Source organism: Microcaecilia unicolor, chromosome 14 (genome assembly GCF_901765095.1).
Source record: "Microcaecilia unicolor chromosome 14, aMicUni1.1, whole genome shotgun sequence".
NCBI lineage: Eukaryota > Metazoa > Chordata > Amphibia > Gymnophiona > Siphonopidae > Microcaecilia > Microcaecilia unicolor.
This window is the reverse complement of record NC_044044.1, coordinates 42,384,112-42,402,246: the sequence shown is the minus strand read 5'-3', so window position 1 is coordinate 42,402,246 and position 18,135 is coordinate 42,384,112. Positions and strand designations below refer to the sequence as shown.

The 18,135-nt window shown below is 40.9% G+C and overlaps 1 protein-coding gene across 4 annotated transcripts in view; it reads right to left on the bottom strand.

Moving 5' to 3' along the window:
- The window catches only part of MTMR11 (myotubularin related protein 11), a 149,411-nt gene that overhangs the window by 50,615 nt on the left and 80,661 nt on the right, over window positions 1-18,135 (bottom strand). The window lies entirely within an intron of this gene.

Below are 18,135 nucleotides of genomic sequence, written 5' to 3'. Positions count from 1 at the left end.
CTGTGGCAAAAGTTTATTTTATATTTTGCTTGCAAAATGCCGTCCAATTCCTGGGCCGCCGTGGACATCGACCTACATGTGAGAACAATCAGCCAGCTGTCCTCGGAGAATATCTGCTACAGGTAAATATCTTTGCTTTTCTGCCCCACTTCTGCCTCCTTTCCCGGAGTTCTTTGGTCTTTTGTTTCTGTTCCCTTCCCTCGTCTGCGTATGCTGGAATAATGTTTTATTAGGAAATAAAAGAAAGAAAAGGCTGCAGGGCAATAGAGGCAGCAGCAGTGAGAAGCAAGCAGAGGAGCAATTTCAGGAGAGATTTGGAGGGTTGAAGGGGGCATTGGCCTGTGGGTGGGGGAGCAAGGAGAGCCACATTTGGTGTTTTTCGTGATGCATGATTTTCTCAGGGTTGCCTCATGGGTAGTATGGTTAACTACCTTTTAACCCTGCCAGCATTAGAGGGTTGGCAGAATTGCTGGTGGAATCACAGGTTTTACAGGTTGTGGGCTTGAGTGCAGTCTGGGCCCGTGATGTCTGCGCTGTCCATGCTTCTTCCATTGGCAGGAACAGTGGCCATTTTGTTCACTGACTGCATGTTTCCAGTGCACCAGTCAGGGAGGGCCATTTGGGGTTCTGAATGCAAAAAGGCCTTGCAAGGTCCCTGTTGCTTTGTGTTCCCCTCTAGAGCAGCAGTTTGTGGGGCTGTTGCAGATGTTTGGGTGATCCAGAGCCACTTCCTCAGTAGCTCCTCTCTGGCTTGAGTCCTACTATGGTAATGCTGGGCATGTTACTTCCAGCATTTGGGGACTCTCAGGATCCCACTTTTGCTGTTTCCCTGGAATGGGACTAGGGGGTATGGAGGATATCATATTTCTCTTGGGAAGCCTCTTTTGTAAAGAGTAAGGAAGGCCCTTGAAGCATAGCACTAAGGAATAGGAATTCACAGCCTTGATTCTGCAGTGCAGCTGGTTTCTGGGGAAGCTTGATCTGCACCTGCAGTTGGTGCATCATCCCAGAGTGGATTCCCTGGTGATAGCTGTAGCCAGGAAGACTGTCACTGTGGTGGAGGGGTGGGGGGATTATCTAGAAAGTACTGCCTAGTCAGCTCTCCTATCGGTGGACAGCTACTCCCTTATAGGAATGCCATCAAAATTCTAGGTGTCATGTTTGATTCTCGTATGACATTCAAATCGCATATTGTACCATTAACGGCCTTTTGCCCTTCAGAAAAGCATTGAAGACCCATCTCTTCAAGATAGCCTACCCTAACGACCCAACTTAACCAAAGCTTGTCCACATGATTCTTATTGACAATAGTTATACATTGACCATGTTTCCCATTATCCTTTTGCCATCCCATATCCATTCCTTTCCATCTTTCTACGCCTACCTCCCAACGCACATTTCCTTCCGAACCCAATAATGAGGGTCCCAAAAAACAAGGCAAGGCAAACGATCTGCAAAATCCAATATGGGAAAGAAAGCCAGCAGATCAATATCACAACAAAAAGATTTTATTGAAGATACCGTGTATGAACAAATCGCCTGACACAGGCCGTGTTTCGCCCACCTAGAGCTGTGTGAGGGGCTACAATGAACAAATATATAATAATTATCATAGATCATAGTAAATAAAATATAACACACATCTCTATATATAAAAGGCACCTCCAACGTTCTAAATTTGTAGTTGCAAGATCGCACGAGTGTCTGCCCCGCCCCCGCGTCACAACGTGATGACGAGGGCGGAGCAATGACACTCAATAAATTGGATTGTCATTGGGTAATCTTGGTTTCCACTCCCCAATGCAGCCGTCATTCACACACACTCAAAACCAACCAAAATAGGCGCTGGACCCCGTCCCCCCGCTCTCACATTGTGTCTCACATACACACTTGCACACACTCTCATTCTCACAGACAACACTCGCACTCAGACTCACACTCTCTCTCTCTCTCTCACACACACACATTCACTCTCTCTCTCACACACAGTCACTCTCACATACACTCTCTCAAACATACACACTCCAAGGAAAACCTTGCTTGCGCTCATTTCATTTGTGTCAGAAACGGGGCTTTTTTACTAGTACGAGCATAATATATCAAATATATAAATTGACAAAAAACAAATAATAAAATATGGAATATTACTAAGTATACATAGAGAGTATACTAGAATAATTACATGAATAAGCATATCGCTACGTACTGTCCAATATATGTACATAAAAGGAGAATATATAAGAAAATATATATAATTTTTCTTTTTCCTTATTTATTTTTAATTCTTTTTTTTTTTTTTTTTTAGTTCAATACATACTACCCCATTTTTCATTTTTGGTAACATAGAGTATTGATTGTGTCCATGTTCACTTTTTTATAGTTGCCTCTTTACGAAGGTTTCAAATTAGGTATATGCCCTTTTATTAACTCATTTATAAAAAATTTTAGACATATTTGTATTGAAGTTCGTAACCTATACCAGTGCCCTTGCTTTGCTGTTATGTGATGTCATATTTTATTATGCTTTTATATGTATGTTTATATGCACTGTCATACAATTGTTGCATTACATACACTTTTTTTATATATATACTAGTAAAAAAGCCCCGTTTCTGATGCAAATGAAACGGGGGCTAGCAAGGTTTTCTTGTTTGTGCATGTGGGAGTGTGTGTGTCCCTGCCCTCTGCCCTCTCTCCCCTCCCCCCTCAGAGTCCTTCACTGTTACAGAGAGAGCGATTTAATTTCCTGCTTTGCTGTGTTTTCCTTCACTGTGTTACATAGAGAGCGAGGGCGGGGCAGACACTCATGGGGAAACCGGATATCTCTCCCCCTTCACACTTCCAGCTGGAGGCTTCATAGAACGTTGGTGGTGCCTTTTATATAGAGAGATTTTCTTATATATGCTCTTTTATGTACATGTGTGTGTGTGTGTGTATATATATATATATATAATTTATATTGGACAGTGCGCCTAGGTGGGCGAAACACGGCCTGTGTTGGGCGATTTGTTCATACACGGTATCTTCAATAAAATCTTTTTGTTGTGATATTGATCTGATGGCTTTCTTTCCCACTTCCGAACCCAATTCCTCTACTACTACTATTTAGCATTTCTATAGCGCTACAAGGCATACGCAGCGCTGCACAAACATAGAAGAAAGACAGTCCCTGCTCAAAGAACTTACAATCCTCCTATGTTTACTTACTTATCCGTTAGCCCCATTAGTTTTGCGTTTACCACAAACTGTATATTCTTCTTACGACTTTGTAATTCTTTATATTGTTACTTTGTAAGCCGCATTGAGCCTGCCATGTGTGGGAAAGTGCGGGGTACAAATGTAATAAATAATAAATAAATATCCATTCAGTTATACTACAGGGCTGTGGAGTCGGTACAAAAATCCTTTGACTCCGACTCCTCAGTTTTTAATATGTATTTTTTTTTGCATGTTTACTGAAAGAGTACAGCATGCAAGGCTACATGTTAATGTTTGGGTTTAAAATCTATGTCATTGTGACTTTTTATTTTATTTATTAAAGAAACTATAAATATTCATTAATCCTAAAGTTTAAACAAAAAAACACACATAAAAAAAACAATGATGTGGTTTTTGAATTTTTCTGGTGTCATTGTTATAGTAACTTTGTCAGCTGTAAAAAATCTTGATAGTTGTGTCTGGCCTCCAGTAGATTTCTGATCTTTTATTGACCCTGAAGTAGATGGAATGTTTTCATTGCTATCTTTCTCATTCACAGCTTCTAACACTTTAGGATGGAAACGCTGCAAGTGTCTTTTTAAATTTGATGCTCTTGTAGGTGCATTTTTTTCATAACCACTGAAACTGCTAATTTTTGCATGACATGCTTTTTCACCATCATCATCTTCTATAATACATTGACATACATAATGTTTCCCATCTGTTGATATTGTAACGTGTTCATAAACAGCAGACTTTGTCATGTTTCCTGACATTCTTTTTGCCAATGTGAATGGTGTGCCACTTCCACTAAAATATAAAGCTCTTCTTGCAGAGAGAGAGGAAGTTGGGTGGAGTCTCTCTGCTGCCTTATCTGTGTGTGCTGAATGATCTTCTCTTGGAGCTTAAGTTCACTGTGGGGTCAGAGAGGAGGTGCTCTACAGCAGGTCAGTAATTGCAAAGGGAGACTGAGCAGAGGGAAGCTCTCCAGCAAAATAGTTCAGCTGGACTTCACACTAGTGAAACAACTAGGTACTAAGCTTTATTCACAGCAGAGAAGTACTTTATTCAAATGTATGAGGAGTCGGAGTCGGTACATTTTTGCCGACTCCGACTCAATGTACCCAAAATTGCTGCCGACTCCACGACTCCGACTCCACATCCCTGGTTATACAGACATCTTTCATCATACCCGTGTGGTTAGACACTTCCTTTCACTCTCTTATCCTTAGCCTTGTAATACCTTATCTAGATTATTGTAACTGTACGCTCTGAAGTGCTTCCAACTCATTCAGTCAACCACAGTCAAACTTCTCCACACCTCTTACCGCTTTGGTCATGATTCCCCCCCCCCCCCCCTCCCAGGCTAAAGTCAAAATAGTGGCTTCCCATCTCTTATCGTGTTTAAATTTAAACTCCTCACCTTAGTATTCAAGGGCTGCTAACCATGTTCCCCTCACTATACTATGTACCTTTTTTTCCCCTCCATTCCCAACGCTCTGGCCAGCTAGTCTTTCACTCTCGCTCATCATCTTTCCACCTAAATATTTCCTGCAACACCAATCTTTGCTACATAAATCCAAAATTCTGAAACATGGCTCTCCTGTTATCTATGGCTTTGAACCCTCCTACCCAAAATGCAAATCCTTGCTTAAAATGTTACTCTTTGCTGAGATCTTTGGTATATCAACATGAATCCTCTCTCTCTCTGTTCTCTTCTCGCTCCTAATCCGTCCCTGATTCTCTCTCCTCCCGTCCCTGATTCTCTCTCCCCTTGACCATCCTCCCTTCCCTTCTGATTTTGCTTTCTAAGTTTAACTACCTAGACACCATCTCTGGCCTTTTGTGGTATATCAAGTTATTGTAAATAAATACACACAGAAGTCAAAGATGAGGATTTTCCCAGAGCAGGCTTCTTCATTCTCAGTCCAGTAGGGTTCAAGCATTCAAGACTTATGTAGTCTGGGTTGGATCTGGGGCTGTTATCTCTAAAGAGACAACATGGAGTGGCTGAGGGCTCTACTGTAGGCCAACTAGTTCAGTCTGCTTAGTATGGCCTATTTTGCTAATTTCCTTGGCTGAATGGCTGTTTGGAGTATTCCTTTCTGATTAAACACTAGGTTTGGTGGGCCTCTTGCTAGCGCTTTGTGGTATCTCCAGGACAGGAGTATTGGCTTCATGCTGCATCAGCTCCTTCATTGGGGAGCTATCTGGCTCTTAGGTCTTTGTGGAGCCAATGCTTCTCTGGTTCTGCATGCAGATCTAGTAGTCAGTGATAGTGGCAATCTCATCTGAGGCATACCTCCATATTCATTCTGAAGGAATCTCCAGGGCTTCTCTGCTCCTGGATACCTGGCAAATGCACTTAAGTGGGGTTGGTTTATAAGTACATAAGTATTACCACACTGGGACAGACCAAAGGTCCATCAAGCCTAGCATTCTGTTTCCAACAGTGGCCAATCCAGGTCACAAATACCTGGCAAGTTCCCGAAAAAGTTCATTACATTTTATGCTGCATATCCAGAAAAAGCAGTGGATTTTCCCTGTCCATTTAATCATGGTCTATGGGCTTTTCCTTTAGGAAGCTGTCCAGACCTTTTTAAAATCCTGCTAAGCTAACCTCCTTTACCACATTCTCTGGCAACAAATTCCAGAGTTTAATTACACATTGAGTGAAGAAACATTTTCTGCGATTCGTATTAAATTTACTACTTTGTAGCTTCATTGCATGCCCCCTAATCCTAGTAGTTTTGGAAAGAGTAAACTAAATGATTCACACCTACCTGTTCCACTCCACTCATTATTTTCTAGACCTCTATCATATCTCCCCTCAGCCGTCTTTTCTCCAAGCTGAAGAGCCCTAGACGTTTTAGCCTTTCCTCATAGGGAAGTCATCCCATCCTCATTATGATTTTCATCCCCCCTCTCTGTACCTTTTCTAATTCCACTACATCTTTTTTGAGATACGGCGACCAGAACTGAACACAGTATTCAAGGTGCAGTTGCACCATAGACCGATACAAAGGCATTATAACATCCTCATTTTTGTTTTCCATTTCTTTCCTAATAATACTTAGCATTCTATTTGCTTTCTTTGCAAATAGACTCCTTTCTTGGTCGTTGACTCCTAACATGGAACCTTGCATTACATAGCTATAGTTCAGGTTCCTCTTTCCCACATGCAGCACTTTGCACTCGTTCACATTAAACGTCATCTGCCATTTAGACGCCCAGTCTCATAAGGTCCTCTTGTAATTTTTCACAATCCTCTTGTGATTTAACAGCTTTGAATAACTTTGTGTTGTCAGCAAATTTAATTACCCCACTAGTTACTCCCATCTCTAGATCATTTATAAATATGTTAAAAAGCAGCAGTCCCAACACAGATCCCTGGGGAACCCTACTATCTACCCTTCTCCATTGAGAATACTTACCATTTAACCTTACTCCCTTTTTTCTATCCTTTAGCCAGTTTTTAATCCACAATAGGACACTACCTCCTATACCATGACTCTTCAATTCTGGCATTTATGTTCTGCTTAACCATCAAGTTCAAGGCAGAGAACAATCACATATTATGAGCAGGTACTCGCTCTGTTAGAGGGTTCACAATCTCTGTGTTTGTACCTGAGGAAATGGCGTGTTCAGTGACTTGCCCAAGGTCACAAGGAGCTGCAGTGGGAATCATTAGTACATAAGTATTGCATACTGGGAAAGACCAAAGGTCCATCGAGCCCAGCATCCTGTTTCCAATCAAACCCAGGACACCAGGATCAAAGCCCACTGCACTATTAGGCCGCCACTCAGCATCATTTCTGGCAGCTCTTTCAACGGTGCAAGGGGAATTCAGACTCTTCTCATTGGTACAGTGGGCAGTTCAGAGATTGGAGCCAGAGTGCCACAGGAGTTGGGAAGTGTGGTGCTCATTTGTTCTCTTGACAGTTTGTAGACTTGGTTCCATTTCAGTCTTGGCAAGCTTCCTGTTGTGAGATAAGAGAGCCTAGAGGCTCTTACAATGGCGGGTGTTCTCTTCCCAACACTGAAGATTTTGGGCATTTGCTAGAGTTGGCATGCATGACCTCTCTTTAATGGGCCAGCTGGTCAGTTGGTCATTCTAGTTGCAGTAGGTCTTCAGTTGGGTGCCTCACCTGTGATAGTTAAGAGTGCACTCCTTTAACAGCAAAATCTTTGTCACCTGCCAAAGGCATGACTGGGGAATCCCACATTATAAGAAGTAGTGTGTTTTGAGGCCAGTCCATAATGCTGGAGGAGCCCTACTACTACTTAACATTTCTAGAGCGCTACTAGGGTTACGCAGCGCTGTACAGTTTAACAAAGAAGGACAGTCCCTGCTTGAAGGAGCTTACAATCTAAAGGATGAAATGTCAAGTTGGGGCAGTCAAGATTTCCTGAATAGAGGTGTAGTGGTTAGGTGCCGAAGGCGACATTGAAGAGGTGGGCTTTGAGCAATGATTTGAAGATGGGCAGGGAGGGGGCCTGGCATATCATCTGACCCAGCCCTCTGCCTGGGTCAGATGATATGGAAGTCCATGAGTCCTTTAGGGCTTTTATCTGGCTGTTCAGAACTATCCAACAGGTGCTAAAAAGGTTTCTTCCACTGATTGTGAGGGTAACTGTCCAGGGACTGGCTGTTGATGTTGCCAGAGTGGCTTTTCATTGGGTAAAAAGTTGCCCAGAGCACAGCTGTAGCATCAGCGTTTAATTGGCGCTACCAGTGGGCATAGTGTTGTCTGAAGATGGTTTCAGTAGCCTCCATAGCTGGCATAGAGGAAGTTTAGATGGTCTTCCTCAGTTGGAGATTTAGTTCCAGTGGATTAGCGGCTCTGTTCCTAAGCATTCTAGAGGATGGTGAAGCTGCCTAGTCTTCCACTTGTTGCTTCCTTGATGAAAGTGGCCTGGTTTGCACTTGTCATCTCCTCTGAGGGTTGGTAGGGGCTGTTTCACCCCCATTTTGTCTGAGGACATCTCGCCTTTTGTCTTCAATCAAGTAACGTGTCTCTGGCCTTTGCTTGCATCTAGCAGAGGTCCATCAAATTTTTGTTGAAGGTCTTATTTGGATAATTTAAGGTACCATCTCCCATAAGACAGATTGTAGGTTTTTTTTTCTTCTCTTCCAGTCAGTGGATCGTTGAAAGGTGGGAACATCATCTTAGTCTATGGTATCCTGTTAGAGGAAGGCGGCCCTTCACTCAATACACCTATTGTATTTAAGCCTTAGAATTATCTTTTATAGGAGAGCAGGGTTGGCCTGGATAGAGTCTGAAATGGTGGTTTCTCGGTGGCCAAGATGATGACACATTAAGTTTGGTGGTTCTTACCTCTCCTAGTGCTGGTTGGTGTGTTCTGGTTTCTTCTATGATGATTTCTCATATTAGGAGGAAGGGAGTTCTTAAAGTTGTTTCCTCTCTGGCTAGAACGTTCTCACTGGTTCAACAAACACTGGAGCACTATTCCACCAAACAACCCCAGAAATCGCTGAGAGAAGTGGGCCCTGCTGTGAATTTGGACGATAAAGTATGTTTTTTTTTTTTGTTCTAGCACAGCTTAGAGCCTTTTTGGACCTTAAGAAGATTTCCAGTGGAATCAATATTTAGTTGGTGTTATAGTCTAAATTCTAAGGAGTTATGTTGTGCTTGTTGTTTAATGTGGATTTTTTTTTGTCTATTTACCTCTTAAGATCTCCATAGATACATAGGCTCCCTTTTTTGTGGTCTTATGAAAAGTTTAGTGTGTTCTTATCTTTTTTTTTTTTTTAATTTTATCTGAATTTATGATTCATTCTCTGTTTTTCTGTAACGAGTGATTTACTTATTTGTGACTTACATACAAATAAAACCAAATAAATGAAATGGTGGTCTTTGAAACTAGTTACAGAGCAGCAATGTATTTTTCTTTGCTTTTTTTTGCAAGTGTATATTCATGCTAGGGAGGTAGGCACCTAAGGGAAGACAATTCTTGGGGTGGGGGAGGGGAAAAGGACCTTGTCTTCCTCTCTGCCAGGGCTTTGGCACATCCCACTTGTCCGAATGATCTAGCAGGATGATAAGGAAGGTGAAATTTTGTTCCCACCTGCTAATTTCCCATTTTCTTGATTCCTGGTAGACCAGGACAGTGACCCACTGGGGGAAGACGAAGAATCTTCAGATCAGGTCCATCAGTTTCTCACAGCAATTTCAGTTGGGATTCAATCTTTGCAGGTGGGTCGGGTGGATTGTTTCCTAATTGCATTTGGTGTTTTGGTTTGTATGTGTTTCACAGTTTTGTTTGTGTATTTTCAAGTTTATGTAAAAAATTTAATATACTGCCCACTGGAAGACTGCCTGAGTGGTTTGCAATACTAAACATTCTGTAATAGTGAAAAGAACTCAATATTTGTCCAAAAAGGAGAGAGAAGAAAAAAAATAATAGAGAGAAAAACTATGAGCTATAAAATAGTCTTAACCTAAATAAAATCTTAATAGATAAAGATTAGTTCATATCTAGTGGTGCCCAACCCAACGTCCAGACCATGTCCAATGAACATAGGATCACCTTAAAAAAACCAATATTCAAAAGGCATCATGAAATAGGAACGCTTTTAACTGGGTTTTAAGACTTTTGCTGCTAGAGATGATTTCAGACAGTGTTGAGGCAGAGTATTCCAAATAGTAGGCCCTGTAACACTAAACGTCTTTGCTCTAATAGAAGCATAGAAATATGTTTCTATGACGGAAGATAAAGGCCAAATGGCCCATCCAGTATGCCCATCCTCTGTAACCCCTAACTCTTCCTTTTCCTAAGCGATCCCACATGCTTATCCCATGCCTTTTAAAATTCTGACACAGTCCTCGACTCCACAGCCTCCATCAGGAGGCCATTCCAAACCTCTACCACCCTTTCCATGAACTATTACTTTCTTAGATTACTCCTAAGCCCATTCCTTAACTTCATCTTATGCCCCCTCGTTCTAGAGCTCTCCATTTGAAAAAGGCTCACTTCCTGTACGTAAATGCCCATGAGAAATTTAAACGTCTCTATCATATCTTCTCTCTCGCTCCTCTCTTCCAGCGTATACATGTTGAGATTCATAAGCCTGTCCCTATATTTTTTTGTGTTCAAGACCACTTACTAATTTTGTAGCCACTCTCTGGACTGACTCCATCCTGTAGGTGCGGTCTCCAGAACTGCACACAGTACTCTAAATGGGGCCTCACCAGAGACTTAGACAATGGCACTGTCGCCTCCTTTTTCCTTCTGGTCATCCCTCTTTTTATGCACCCAAGCAGCTTTCTGGCTTTGACCGTCGCTTTTTCTACCTGTTTGGAAGCTTTAAGGTCATCAGACATAATCACCCCCAAGTCCCGTTCTTCCTTCGTACACTGAAGCACTTCACCCCCTATACTGTACTGTTCCCTTGGATCCTTTCGACCCAAATGCATAACCCTGCATTTTTTGGGATTAAATCTTAGTTGCCAAATATTGGTCCATTCCTCCAGCTTCGCTAGGTCCTTCCTCGTGTCATTCACACCTTCCAGGGTGTCCACCTTGTTGCAGAGTTTGGTCTCATCCGCATAGAAACAAAGCTTACCAGACAGCCCTTCTGCAATATCCCTCACAAAGACTTTAAAAAGAGCTGGCTCAAGGACCGATCCCTACGGTACTCCACTGACAACATCCTTTTCTTAGGAGCAAGTTCCATTTACCACTACTCTGTCTCCTTCCATTCAACCAATTTTTAACTCAATCAGTTACTCTAGGTCATATACCGAGGGCACTCAATTTATTTATCAGTCGCCTGTGTGGAACCAAGTCAAAGGCTTTGCTGAAATCCAAGTATACCACATCAAGCGCCCCTACCATGTCTGTTTGGTCACCCAGTCGAAGAAGTCAGTCAGATTCATCTGACACGACCTGCCACCAGTGAAGCCATGCTGCCTCAGGTCCTGCATTCCATTCAGTTTGAGAAATCTTACAATCCTCTGCTTTAGTAGCATTTCCATTAGCTTACTCACCACCGAGGTCAGACTGACTGATCAGTAATTCCCAATCTCCTCCTTAATTCCAATAGTATCCAAAATTATATGATGAAGTGTTGGGACCACTAACTGATTTGTGCTGCTGCTCTGAGTGATCTTATAAAGTATTAAAAATCTAAGGGGCCCTTTTACTAAGGCACACCCAGTGGCCTGTGCTAGTGTAGGCACGTGTTTTGGACACACACTGGTCCATTTCCTGAGCGCGCCTGGAAAAAGGATTTTTTTTATTATGCCAGAAAATGGACGTGTGGAAAAATGAAAACCAGCTTGCGTCCACTTTCGGCCTGAGACTTTAACATCACCCATTGATTTAGTGGTAAGGTCTCATGCGCTAAACAGGCAGTAAGTGTCCAGTGCATGCAAACTGCTGATTACTGCCAGGTAAGTGCCCTGTGGTAGAAAATAGAAAATATTTTCTACTGCGTGTTTTGGGCGTGTGCCAAAAATGGAAATACCATCCGGGGCATGTGGTATCCGGGTGGTAGTTCCAATTTGACGTGAATTGGATACGTGTAGGTGTCTGTGCGCCTTAGTAAAAGGGTCCCTAAATAAATAAGAGAGAATGCCCGAATGACATATTTTATGAACTAAAAATAAGATCTTAATGTTATCCTGTGTTGCATGGGAAGCCTTTCGGAGTAACTGTGTAACATGATCAAATTTTGGGGATTTAGTAAGCAGTTTGTTACATTTTGAACTATCTGAAGTTTTTTGATATCCAGTAATTGAATACTATTAAAAAGGGAATTGCAGTAAATATTCCTCTCAACATATACCTCCTATTAATAAGATCTTTTTTCTTCCTTCAAAAAGAAACCAAGGAGACAATCTGGTAGGATTGGAACAAGAAAAATCCGATGAACTAAAGGATTTATCCTTAATTTTGGAAGACTCATTGTCTGAGGTAACAAATAGAGCTACTCTTTTGATTTCTTATGTCTTTGAACAAGACTATAATGCAGTCCTAAAGTTATTCTTTAAAAATATTCACCAGAAATTCTGTGGTCAAAAACTATGGATTTTTCCTGATGTTACCAATAGAAATCAAACAAAATAAAACATGGAAAAGAAAATAAGATGATACCTTTTTTATTGGACATAACTTAATACATTTCTTGATTAGCTTTCGAAGGTTGCCCTTCTTTGTCAGATCGGAAATAAGCAAATGTGCTAGCTGACAGTGTATATAAGTGAAAACATTCAAGCATTACTATGACAGTCTGACAGATTAGGAGAAAAAATCCACAGACAGAATCCCCCTTGTAGTGACATACAATCCAGAGCTGGAAAAACTGAGGAAAATCATAAGAGATCTACAACTTATACTCCAGGAGGATGAATTACTGAAAGAGATATTCCCATCCCCACCAGTACTGGCCTTCCGACAGCCACCCAACTTAAAACACAAGCTAATCAGAAGTAAACTTCCATCACAGACTGAAAAGGAACAGAAAGGCACACTTCCCTGTAATTTATCCAGTTGCAAACTATGCCAAAATATTTCACAGGACCCCACAGTCATCCACAAAGGAAAGATTTTCAACATAAAGGAATCTTTCACTTGCTCATCTTCCAATGTGGTATATATCATTCAGTGTAAAAAAATGTAACGAAGGATGCTATATTGGAGAAACAGGCCAGATGCTTAAGACAAGATTCAATTTACATAGACATCACATGAACAATACTGGTGCCAGTAGGGCTCCCACCCCTGTTGGTCAGCATTTTACAGGACCAGGACACTGTACCAGTGACTTCACAGTGAGAATCCTGAAAGGTAACTTTAAAACCATACAAGAACGTAAGACCTTTGAAGTCAGAATGATTGAATATTTTAACACCCAACAGAAAGGACTTAACAAGGATCTGGGGTTCCTAGCCCATTATAAACCATAAAGCTGTATTTCTCTGTTGATCACCCCACCCCTCACCTATCCACACCCATCCTGTTAGAATATCAATGATATGCTTTGATGTCCCCATGCATACCTCCTACCCACCCCCATCCTCCCACCCTGTCAGACTGTCATAGTAATGCTTGAATGTTTTCACTTATATACACTGTCAGCTAGCACATTTGCTTATTTCCAATCTGACGAAGAAGGGCAACCTTCGAAAGCTAATCAAGAAATGTATTAAGTTATGTCCAATAAAAAAGGTATCATCTTATTTTCTTTTCCATGTTTTATTTTGTTTGAATTCTATTGATAACCTTAAGAGTGGACTAACACGGCTACCACACTCCTCTACTCCTGATGTTACAAAAGTAACACAAGAAAGAAGGAAAACATTTCTGGAAATGAGAGAAGAGACGAGGTCCTTGGGTGCATCCTTTTTACTCGCTTACCCATGTAAATGTATTATAAAATATTTAGATATTAAGTATGTTTTCATTGTACCGAAACAATTAAGAGATTTCATAGACCTGAAAAAGATAGTCAAGTGATAATAGAACTACAGCTTATAGAAGAAATAGGTGGTTTAAAGGTGTTTAGCCTATTCTTTAAGTTTTCCTATTATTTTCTCTGAAATTTCTTTGTCTCCCCCCCCCCCCCCCCCCCCCCACACACATTATGTGGTCTAAGGAAGACATTTATGTATGTAACAATATGGGTTTTTTTTTCTTCTTCTTTTTTCTGTTGTCTTGTATTGCTTGTAACAAGATTAAAGCTTGTGTAAAAAATTAAAATCACTTAAATAAAAAAAAAGGGAATTGCAGTAATCCAATTGGCTAAGTATAAAAGAATGTCAGCACATGAAGGTCCAAAACAGAGAAAAGATTCCGAACAGAATAAATCATTCTTAACTTATAAACATTACAATGTACAATTCTAGAAATCTGCATCCGAAAAGTCAAATTATGGTTTAATAATACTCCAAGAATTTTTACAGTAGCTTAAAATGAAACCCAGAAAAACCTAAGGGTGTGCTTTTTGCCAGAACTGGGAACACCTCAATTATAAACTCATCTGATGATAGGGAATAGAAAGATTATTTTTAACTATGAGAATGAAGCCAAACAGCTAGCTTGGATATACGTCAAGGTCTGCTTGATCAAGTTCCAGGCTGCTACTGATGATGTCATCACTGTTCTCTGTCTTCATCTCCTGGCTGGGGAGCACAGCCCACTTATCTGGACTGGTCCTACAGGAATCAAGGAAAATAAATTAACAGGGCTGTGGATTGATCATGTTAACTAACATGATTAAGGTATTAATTTTTTCCTTGATAAATTTTAATCAAGTCAACTGCCTGGCTATTCTCTCCCTTCCCTTTCCGAACTCCCATGGGTCCACTATTGTATCGCATCACTGTACCTGCCTTCCTCCGACAGTCCCAGAGCCTCTCTGTAGCTGTATACTGCCACCTGTGATGCAACTTCTTGTTTCCACAAGGGTGGGACACAGCTGCAGGAAGGCTCTGGGGGCCTGCAGAGGAAGGCAGGGACATTGATGATGTACAATTATCCAATATTTGTAAAAATGAGAGCATCTTATTCCCATAACAATGGTATAATGAAGGTTTTGATAAGCAATATAAGATATCCACATGAAAAAACTGATGTGTTCAAAAATGATTTGAAATGGAGGAAAAGCCTCAAATGCAGAGGGAGTGCTCCGTCGTTGATACAACATAAGGGAGGTCCCTTAAATCATCATGGGCAAAAACCTCCTATATCAAAAGTTAAGCTAATATGTTGTTCTAACCATGTATTATGAACCAACTAAACGGTCAAAAAATGCACTTATCTCTAAATCTTGCAGTCGAAGTGACACCTCCCACGGCCCAACTTCGGCCCAAGTTGCGAATTCTGCCTCAGGGTCCATGGTGTCCGACTGAAGAGATTTACAAAAAGAACAAATGTAGTCACATCATTGTAATACTTTTAAACATAAACCTCATCAAACGTTCTCAAGTTTCTCTCACAATGTGCACGCTATCACCGGCTTTAACCTCTGACTGCCGGTTTAAATGGCCGCGGTTTTTAAAGTCTCACGTCAGACGCTACCAGGGCAAAACCCACCCCGAGAAGTGTCAATCAAATGACATCACACTTGCTAAAAAAATTGATTCCATTCAATCCTGGTGTTTATCCCATATAGATGCAAAGTGTGTAAACGAAAAATCCAACGTTGTTCTTGTCTCAATAGGAGTAGTTTCTTGTCACCAACTCCAAAGTGCCATTTGACTTGTTGGAGCACAATGCATCTCAGGCTCTCAAAAGAATGACCTTCCTTAATACAGTGAGCTGCCAGAGGTGCCATAGTTTTATTAGTATTAATATTGCTTTTGTGCTCAATAAGTCTGGTAGATAATTTCCGGGACGTCTGACCTACGTATAGTTTATTACAGGCGCATCTAATGCAATATACAACCCAATCGGATGAACAAGAGGTACTGTGATGTAATCTGTATGTCTTCATAGATTGAGGATCTACAAATTCTTTAGCATTCAACATAATACCACACATTCTGCATTCTCCACATCCTCTATGTCCTTCTTCATCTGTCTCCTGTATAGAATGTCTCAAGGCTGACGGTGCGAGAATGTCTTTGAGGTTACGTCCCCTACTAAATGCTAATCTCAACTTCATATTTTCAAAGCCAGGTAACGTTTGTATTATGTGCCAGTTATTCCTAATTATACTGGCAAACCTGTTGGCTGTAGTGGAATGACGCACCACGCAAGTTAAAGTTTCTTCATCCTCATCGTTATTTACCTGCCTGGGCAAAAAAAGATAATCACGATTATTGTATTTGGCCCGTCTATAGGCTCGATGAATAACTTTCTTAGGATATCCTCTGTTTCTCAATCTGGAGCTCAGTTCTCTGGCTCTGCTGAGATATCAGAGCAAATGCGCCTAAAATGCAAAAATTGAGAGAAAGGTAGACTGTCCTTCAGCTTTTTCGGATGTCAGCTATCATAATCCAGGAAGGTGTTTCTGTCAGTTTCTTTTTGGAAAATAGTGGTGTGGGATTTATTGTTCCTCTTCATGACTAGGACATCCAAAAATGATACTGTATGTATGTCAAATTGCATAGTGAATCTCAAAGAAGAATGACAGTTGTTCAGGAACATGACAAAATCTTCCCAAGTTCTTCTTTAGTCCCTGTCCAAAGACAAAAAATGTCATCTGTGAATCTCAACCACAGTTTGACTTTGTCAAACCAGGGTGAAACATAGATGTATTTCTTCTCAAAGTCTGCCACAAATAAATTCGCTACTGAAGGTGCGATAGTGACGCCCATAGCAACCCCTGTTGTCTATTTGAAAAGTCTACATTCAAATTGGAAAAAATTATTTTTAAGTGCTAGAGATGCTAATTCTACAATGAATGATGTAGGTATTTGACAATCAATTTTGCGATCTAGCACATCCCTAAGTATAGTAAGCGCTTCTTCTTGTGGAATAATTGTATATAAACTGATCACATCCATAGTGACCGTGAACCAGTTATCTTCTGGATTACTAATCTTCTGAAGCTGAATCAAAAAATCTGTAGTACCCTTAATGCACGATCTAGATTGTTGCACAAAGGGATGTAAAAAAGTATCAACATAAATAGTCAACGGTTCCAGCAATGAATCATTGCTAGAAATGATCGGATGCCCTGGTGGGTTGTCTTTTATTGATTTTAGGCAAGGTGTAAAAGACAGGGGTGCGTGGGTTTTTTAAATTCAGAAATGCAAATTCCTTTTGCGTGATGAAACTCCTGGAATAACCCTTACCTGTTTTCTATGTTTAAAAGTATTACAATGATGTGACTATATTTGTTCTTTTTGTAAATCTCTTCAGTCGGACACCACGGACCCTGAGGCAGAATTTGAAACTTGGGCCGAAGTCAGGCCGTGGGAGGTGTCACTTCGATTTTGTGATATCCTTGACAGCTCTGTTTTGTGATTTAGATAATGAAGGTTTTGTCATCCTGTTAATTAAAAAATGACAATTTGGATGGTATCAAGTCACTCCCTGAAATGTATAGCAGTACTTGTATAAAGATTTGAAGCAAAAACCTGCTGCCCTATCAGCAACTAACACAGAGGGGTTAGAAGAGGTCACACATGATTTCTTGACATGTTGCATTATGAGGACCTTTTACCAAGCTGAGGTAAAAAGAGCCCTTTGCTAGCGGCAGGGCTCATTTTTGCATCATGTTGCAGCCCTTTTTACTGCAGCGGATAAAAAGGCTGAAAATAGCCATGGCCATGCGGTAAGATGACTGTCCAGGGGGGAGCACTTACCGCCACCTATTGAGGTGGAGGTAAGGGCTCCTGTGCTAATCTGGTGGTAACTGGGCAGCACATGGCACTGCTCGATTACTGCTGGGTTATCGCCACACTACAAGATATGGGCTGATTTTCCCTAGTGTGGGAAATGGTGCGTGCTGGGGCTGGAATTACCACCAGTGCCCGCGTTGGGCTGGCGGTAGCTCCAGATTAGCATGTGGTAATACTGTGTTGGGCTTACCGCCACTATATGCTCATAAAATCGCCCAATTTCAGTCCCTCACATACTTCTTACTCCAGCTTCAACAGTAATTTTTGTTTGTATGCTTAACTTTTACAGATAACCATGTGCCATATTCTTAAATTGGATAAAGCAAGCCTATCATTTCAAAAGCAATTTCATCATAAAATAATCCTGTTTTAAAGATGCTGGAGAAGAAAGATTGAATCAATTCAGTTTGCAGTTTAACTAATGTCTGTGTCTGATCTCTCCCTCTTGACTAAACCTGTGTTTTGGAAATCTGATCTAATTATATTCATAAAAGAGTGCTCCTATACCCTATACCCCATGCAGTATGGTGAACTCAAGATTATTTTAATTGTCAGAAAAATTGTAATTAAAATTTGTAATTGTCCAGCAGCCCTAGAAATTAACAGGTAAGAACAAATTTCA